Here is an 8033-nt window from a genome sequence, read left to right as displayed (position 1 = left end):
GGAGTAAAAAAAAAAAAGCCTTTCCAGTGTGCCTCCCTCTAGGTTTTCACCTCCCCTCACTGCAGCGAAGGTTTGAAAAGTGAGACATATCTGAGCATGTGAGTGTGTGTGTCTCGATGGCGCTGAATTGGAAGAAATGTTGCGCAAGTTCAGGTTCAACTGCAAAGGGAAGGAACTTTCACCTGTATGAGAATTTATTCAGGAACATCTGGTGTCGCCCAGATGCTGGGACGGGATGTGTGAGGTGTGTGGTGCCAAACACCAGCAGCTGCAAGGTGAAAGGATTGTCACCTCTCCAGGGGCAGGTGATCGGCGGGGTAATAGTTGCCCTGCACACTTGAGGAGATGACTCTATAGAATTGAACAAAAATGTGTCTTATAGACCCTTTACATTCCAGAGGAACAATTTAATCCTTAATGGTTCTCACTGTGGCTGCAGTCTGCAGATCTATTAGTGATATAGCACATGGCAGGAGCTGTGTTTCTCTGGTTCACGGCACTTTAGTGGCTCCATAAAGAACCATTTTTGGTTGTTCATTGCAGTGTAATGTTCCATTACAAAACATTATTGGAACTTTATGAATGTACACTTCCTCGTTGTTTCTTTGATGGATCTTGACTGTGAAGTGCAGAGCATATTTAAATAGTAAAATGGTGCAGTGGAAGGCTCTACTTCTAAAAACTTCCCTTAAAAAGATATGAATCCTGCTGGGGCTTATTTTGGAAGTCATATCAGTCTAAATATGGGTTGATTTTTTTTCCCCCTCTTGTGAATATGTATTAAGAAGTATTTTCTTTTAAAATGCTGCCAGGGTGTATAGATGGCACTGTGTGATGGCCTGAAATTGTGCCTTAAAATAGATGTTTTGGTGAACACATAAAGCAGCTCCGCAACTTATTACAAGCTACAGCTACATTTTTTTTTTTGGTGCTTCTCCTTGTTCATGTGACAGAGTAAAAGTCTGATCTGCACTCTGCCATGCTGGCTCCGTGCCACATTGTCCTCCGTGTTGATGGTTAGGAGATGAGTTTCACAGGAGCTGAACAAGTAGATGGCAGTTTCTACTTTTAGGCACGTTCTTGTTATCTTTTCAACAGCTCACTGATTGTTGGGTTAGGAGACGCCGCTGCCTTCTGTGCCATAGTTACCTGTGTGCTTGTATCCTTCCAAAACGTGTTATAAGATGTAGTGTTGCCACTGATAAGAGAAAGAAAGATCATCTATGGCTGACTTAATTACCTAGTTAACATGACAATGGCTTCTAATTTAATTACGGCAACCAAGAGAACCTTGTTAGTACTTCAGATAACCAATTAGGCCCCAGCTATGGGCAGAAATATATATTTTATTCAAGTGTATCCATGGTTTTTGAAATACAAAATCAGCCTTTTTTTAGTGCGAGCAGTGGAGGAGAGCAGGGACGCAATGCTTAGTGATTGAATAAGTGATTAGACCTCAGGTTTACACAATGGCTCCTCACTTGCAGTAATGGCTGCCTATTAGGGCTCAGTTTTTTTAATTTGACATTCACATGCAAGCAACTAGACGACCGTGCGCTGCTGGCCCATACAATGCAAGGCTCAGTTTGTGTTGCATATAATGCTCTTGACCTTTAACTGATGAATAATAGCCTGAGAAACAGAATGTAATTATCCCAGGCATTACAGTTGGCTCAAAAGGTAACCACCAGTTGAATAAGCTCCAGCCATGTCAGTCCATTTGGGGGCATTTACATGTAAATGATACATCTGTTATTTTGTGACAGAGCTCCACTGGGCTGAAAACAGTTCGATGATTTTGAATTTTGCAAAATTTAAAACCATAAGGCATCACTAATGAGGAAATCTGAACAAAAGACAGTCAACAGGTGACAGAGAGTGGGCGTTATCATTTAAAAAGATCTGGATCACTGAGCATTTAGTGTAACTATCAGATGGTCACACTAAATGCTCACTGGCGGTGGTCAGACTGGTAAAATCGCACCCACATGTGATAGTCAGGGTATGAAAATGCTACGATAGAAAGGAAACTTCAGCCTGAGCAGAAAAGCAATTAAATCCATGCAGTCAATTAACGGACCAGAACAGGGAGCCTCACTTGCTTCAGGCTCCACCTTCTGTAATTTCACAAATATTTAATTTATGCATTTAAGACCTCAGTTTAATTTTTTTAAGAAACAAAGCATGCTCGGATATAATTTATCTTTCTGACATGCCCTTTTTAAATTGGACTAAATCATATGTGCTTTAGGTGGAGGTGGAAATGTTTCCTAAAAAAAGTACTTGTTAAGGTTTCAGCAGGAGGTCCTTTGCACACGCATGTAACAGGTCACATGGTTAAAAGTAAACTAATTACATTACAACCCCATTGTGTTGTCTATGTTTCATTTTCTTCATTAGTTGAATGATAAAAATAAAGTTTGTGTTGAGCTCGTTTCCCAGCCTTCGTCTTATGAATTAATGCTCTAATAGACGTCAACAGACGGTTCACTGAGCTTCAATAACAAACCTCTTTTGCTATTAATTAGAAGTAAATAATGCAGACAGAGATCAGCTTCACACAGAAATACAGCAAATTCCTACAAAACAAAAAAACAAAAAAAAATGAGCAAAACAAACCTTTAGCGTGTGGAGCAGGAAGTGACTGTCTTGAAGGACCTAATGATGTGTTTAAAGGCAATTATCGACATAATTGAAGCACGTTGTTCATCCCCACATTTGTTATAATCACTCAAGGCCTAAAATAAAATTCTATGAATAAAACAATATTCTTAGTACTACTACTATTCCTCAAAATACTAATTAACCATTGTAGAGAAGTGTGTTCCATCTTGTTTCCATTAACTTGTCTCTTTTGTTCCTTTCTGTACACATTTTTCTTGTTTCACTTGCTGAGTTTTCTTTTGTTCACATCACAATGACATGGTAAGAGTGCGCTAACACTGGGTACTTACTACATCTCAGGCTCAGGCTTTCATGTCTTAAAATGAATACCCAGTGATAGCACAAGAATTATGCTCTAGATGATGGCTTTCCTCATCTCGTTGTGGTTTCTCTCTCTCTCTGCATGTGTACAATCTGAACTGTTGTGTGAACGTAAACTCAGTGTAGATGTGCAGAGATGACCACACAGACAAACTGGATAAACAGCTCTGCTCAGCATTGTTTTACCAAGCAAAAACGGAATCCTTTGCACAGCTGAACAAATGAAATGAATACCAAACATTTCTCTGTATTTGTCTGTAAACCTCTATATCCACTCTTTCTGGATCTGGGCTGGTCTACAAAGCCAAAACACAGTAACGAGACTTTTGGCATCTTACCTAACCTTTAAAATTAGAAATATGTTATTTTTTGGCTAAAAATGGAAAAATAAATAAATAAAACTGAGCTGCAGTGACTGCACTCCAGCTAGCTAAAGCTAAAGCTAGCTGGTGAGATAAACATTAGCTCAAACATACCCATTTTCTCCTGTTTCATAGATTTGAAAGAACAATTTTGATTATCCAACATAAGTTGTTGAAGTAATTTAATAATTGTTAAACCACATAAATAACAAGGTAGCCAAATCTTAAACAATTAGTCCTAGCTAAATCCTAGCTTAGCATTGTAGCCTCTGACTCCAGAGGAATTCAGGTGATTTCACATGATCAAGCTATGTTTAAATCACATATTTTAATGCTTGCTTTAATGTTTTGAAGGCTTTTGCAAATTTTTTTTCTAAAATGGTCTTTACTGATTTTTTGTGGAAATGTGGAAAAAAAATGTAACATGTCCTGTGTTTTTGGTAGTTGACGGTCTCTGAGGAAAACGGAAAGCGGATAGCTAACAGCCTAGCTTAGCTGCGTAGCCTCTGCCTGCAGTGAAATTAATGTGATTTCATGCGGTTGAACTACCTTTAAAATGCATATTTTAGTACGTTTAATTCAAGATAAATTTTTAAACTAGCTTTTCTCTCTTTTTTTGGCATTGATGTGGTTTTCCTGCTTCTTTACTTCATCTAAACAAAGAAAATTAGCCCATCTAAGTGTTTTTAAGGTTTTCTGCAAGATCTGTGAGACTTATTAATAATACAGTTTTATATAACTTAGGTATCTGATAGTTTGGCTGAGCCTTCCGACCTTTTCTTTTAATCAACTGACTGCTCTGCAGTCGCTGCTCTGTCTTTGTCAGGCGGTGCATTGTGTTACTATCTTCAGCTCTTCTTTCAAAAGAGACTGACTGCAATGCTTACAGAGCACGAAACAGATAATTTTTTTTTTTTTTAACTTATCCACATCTTCCGAAATGGAAGTGAAATTAAGTTCAAGCTCATTCAAGCTGATGAACTTTATCCCATGATGCCCTTCTTTCCCAGTGTTTGAATTCAATGCCAATTTAATTAAAACATGTAACTTTTAATTACCTAACTGATTAATTTAATAAGTGAAAATAGACTCAGAGTGATAAATTATTGAGGTGGCAATGTTCCTGCAGCAACTAAGCGACTCACTAAGGCTCCCTGTGACTGACTTCAAGGCTGTGTACAGACATTTTTTTTTAAGACTGTAACAGGCTGTCCCACAAAAATAGAACACTTTTATATGCAGACAACAGAAACACTCACACAAAACATAAGTGAGAAAACATCCATTGAGGCGTTGCAGTGTATCAGAAGGAAGCTGGATGACTAAATAAACTTGTAATGCAACAATAGCATTTTTACGGCTATCTCAAAAAGACAATCAGGACCAGCTATCTGGGTGTTTCAAATTAAAAATCTACTTTAAATGAAAATTAATTATGCATCAACAATGCTAAATATGATCGAAAGATTACATGCAGATGCAGCAGAAGAGAAGATAAGAGGAGAAGATTGGGAAATGTTTGCCCTGCTTATTGTATCTGGGTGGTGGCTATGAAGTGGAACATCCATTTGGCAAAAGAAAACTTGTCTTTTTGCGTCTGCAGAAAGGAGTCACCTTGAGATTTGGTTGAGGGAACTTCAGAGGATGCAGCTTGAAGCTTAGGCTCATCAGATAATTACAGATTTCCTGTCTGAAACACTTAACCTTTTTTTGTTTTGAGTAGAGAAGGGTAAGACGAACCTATTTTTTTTTTCTTCATAGCTTTTTCTAATTAATCGCACCTAAAACTTCCAAATCAACATCCAGCACATTTCCCCCCTCTGGTAAACATCAATCTCTGATTAAGTATCAGAGTATTAAACATCAAGCAGCAACATCGCTGACATTAGAGCCTATAGTGCTGTTCACAGCATCTTTCAGGTTTAGGAGTTAATCACCTCACAAACACACGTCTCTTCTCCCTGACACTTTCACACAGGATTAAGAGGCTGGTTGTGTGTGATTTAATTAATGCAGATTTCTCTGGGTCATACTGTAGCAGTCGGAGATAATTGTGTTGTGGTTATCACAGGCTTCAGGTGCTTGTCCTTCATCATTGTTTGAAACAACTAGCTCATCTGTTTCATGGAAAACGACTTAGCATTTCCCCCCCAAACAGTAATAGTTATATATAGAAGACACTTTGAAGATCCAAAAGAAGTCAGATGGTGTTTTCGCTTCAGCTCGTTTGAGTTTGTCGGATTGGGATTAGTTTCCAGGCTTCTTTGTCCCCGCATGTGAGCTTCTCTTACAGCGTTTCCCAATTGCTTTGGCTCAGCTTTCACCGTGTGTAAACCTTAAAACTGACTTGCTGAATTCCTACCTTTAAACATAATTTGCTGTACACTAAATCACATGCTCAGTCACCTCATGTTAGCACAAGTGCTAGCGTGTATTACCAAGCGCGCATAATCAACATGTAATAGCAAGTATTTGTCCTCATTTTAACATTTCTCAGCTGAGCATCATTGCAGCATAATTGTGCAGCAGTGGTGGAGCGAAGGAAAAATACATGCAATTTCCTTTGTTTTACGTACTGTGAAATTGTTGCAATGCATTGACTGTTGCATTAGAGCAAACTGTGGTTGACTGTAATGTCATACGCTCTCCAGCACCACAGTATGACTGTATCTAACATGACTGATGGAAAGTGATGGAAAACTTCAAGGGCACTTGTGAAACTTTGTGGCTGATACACAACAGAAGAAGTAAACAGATGCAGAGGAGGAATGCCGTGTGTGACTGCAGGATTTCCTGAAGTGTAAAGTCATTCTGTATCATCTATATTTACAGTAATAGAGCACATTCATTATGTAAATGAAACACAAGTGTTCTCAAGTAATTTCTCTACATTAGTGCTTCCCAACTACCTCCTGGGGTATTCATTTCTGTACAGGCAGTATAAACAGGATAAATAGCTGAAATAATTACCTAAAAGTAATGGATAATTGGTGAATAGCTTTAAGTAATAGATGCACAGTTGAAATGGTTGGTACGTCCAGCTTGAGGTGGAAGTCCAAATGCAAAATCAACCAGACCAAGCTAAGCCTTTACAGTTCAAATGTATGAACTACTTATCATAACAATATCCACTTTCATGTAATCAATAGTGTGGTGTAAACAGTGTTCTGAAATAAATATCTATCGGGCCAAAGTACAATTTTTGTGTGTGCAGAGTTTTGCAAAATTGAGCCAAAGCAATGGTGAAACACTGTACAAACCATTTCTCTGTTTACACTCATCATGCATTTTTAATGTCAGGTGGAGGCTTTTTTTACCTTATATATAAAATGGTCTAAAATATGCTGAAAAAATTAATAGAGGCATAAAAAGCCCTTGAGCTGTAAGGACTAAAAATGTAGTTTACAAATTGGCATGCTAGAGGGATTTGTCCTGTTGTTAATAACTAAATCAGCCAATAAATACGTAAATAAGCATTATACAAGACCTAAGAGTGTTTGTGCTCAACAGGGCGACATAGAGGAGAGATATAGTAAGTATGCAGACAGAGCCTGTTGCGTTTTCCTTTGTTCACCCACTATTTATTCCCACATCATTTAATTATACCTCAGCCAAGCCAAGTCCTACATGCCATCAATCTCAATCAATCAATTAGCCAACTAAACAAGCCATGCTCAGACATTCGTTCACTCTCAATTTCCCCATTGTGCTAATTACACTTAAACATGTCATTCCAAATTAAAACTGAACATTTAAATGGGATTAGCGGCGTCTAACTGAAACATCACCCTTCCACATTCATGCACTCATGATGCACTGACAGCTGGCACAGCCGAGCGGCAAACGCTTATACCTGCTTTTAATTCAGATGGTTTCAATTCAAGACTTTATCGTCCAAATAATTAAGAAATATAGAGAAAATCCCATAATTTGTCAAGTTTAAAAAAAAATCAATAGGCAGGTATTGAATGTTCCTCGAGGGCGGCATTATATTTCAATGAGTGTATGAGCAAGGGAGGAAAGTGGCTGGTTTCTAAGGCTAAACTATTCCCATTAAAGTTTGAATAATGTTATTGACCTTTACCTGGGATGGATCACTTAAAGTAATGGGAAATGGTGGCACTGACAGAATGATGATGACAGAATGACTGCTTATGGTTATGAACTAGGTCTTGTTCCTGAAAATGCCTATCAATTTGTCGAATCACTAACATCCACGTGTTCAGCCGGAAACCTTAACAGGGGCCCCGGAGCCTCTCGGTGTCACTCATCGTGTCATTTAAAGCGTTCCTCGCCTCTATCTGCACCACAGCGCATGTGTCACTCACTGATGGGAGCTCAGATTGCTGCCGCTGCTGCTGCTCACCCACATCGAATCTATGTCGGCACAGTATTTTCCCCCCTCAACTCAAGATGTTTCTTCTTTGGGAGTTTGACAAGTATCAGCAGCTCAGGAGGAAGCGAACAGGTTCGCTCCGGCTAATGTATTCAGCACGCTGAACAGGCGGAGTGAATATGACAACAAATGCAAGTTAATGAATTTTGCCGTCTGCGTCTCTGAGCAGGACGGGACTACAAAGTGAAGCCACGTTTATTCTTTTTTTCTTTGGGATCAAGTCACAACAGGCCGACGCTTTAAACATTGATATCTTTTTATTAAGACAAGTACTCTGATTTTTTTTTTTC

This window comes from Chaetodon auriga, chromosome 7 (genome assembly GCF_051107435.1).
Source record: "Chaetodon auriga isolate fChaAug3 chromosome 7, fChaAug3.hap1, whole genome shotgun sequence".
Taxonomy (NCBI): Eukaryota; Metazoa; Chordata; class Actinopteri; order Chaetodontiformes; family Chaetodontidae; genus Chaetodon; species Chaetodon auriga.
Note: the sequence above shows the minus strand (reverse complement) of the source record.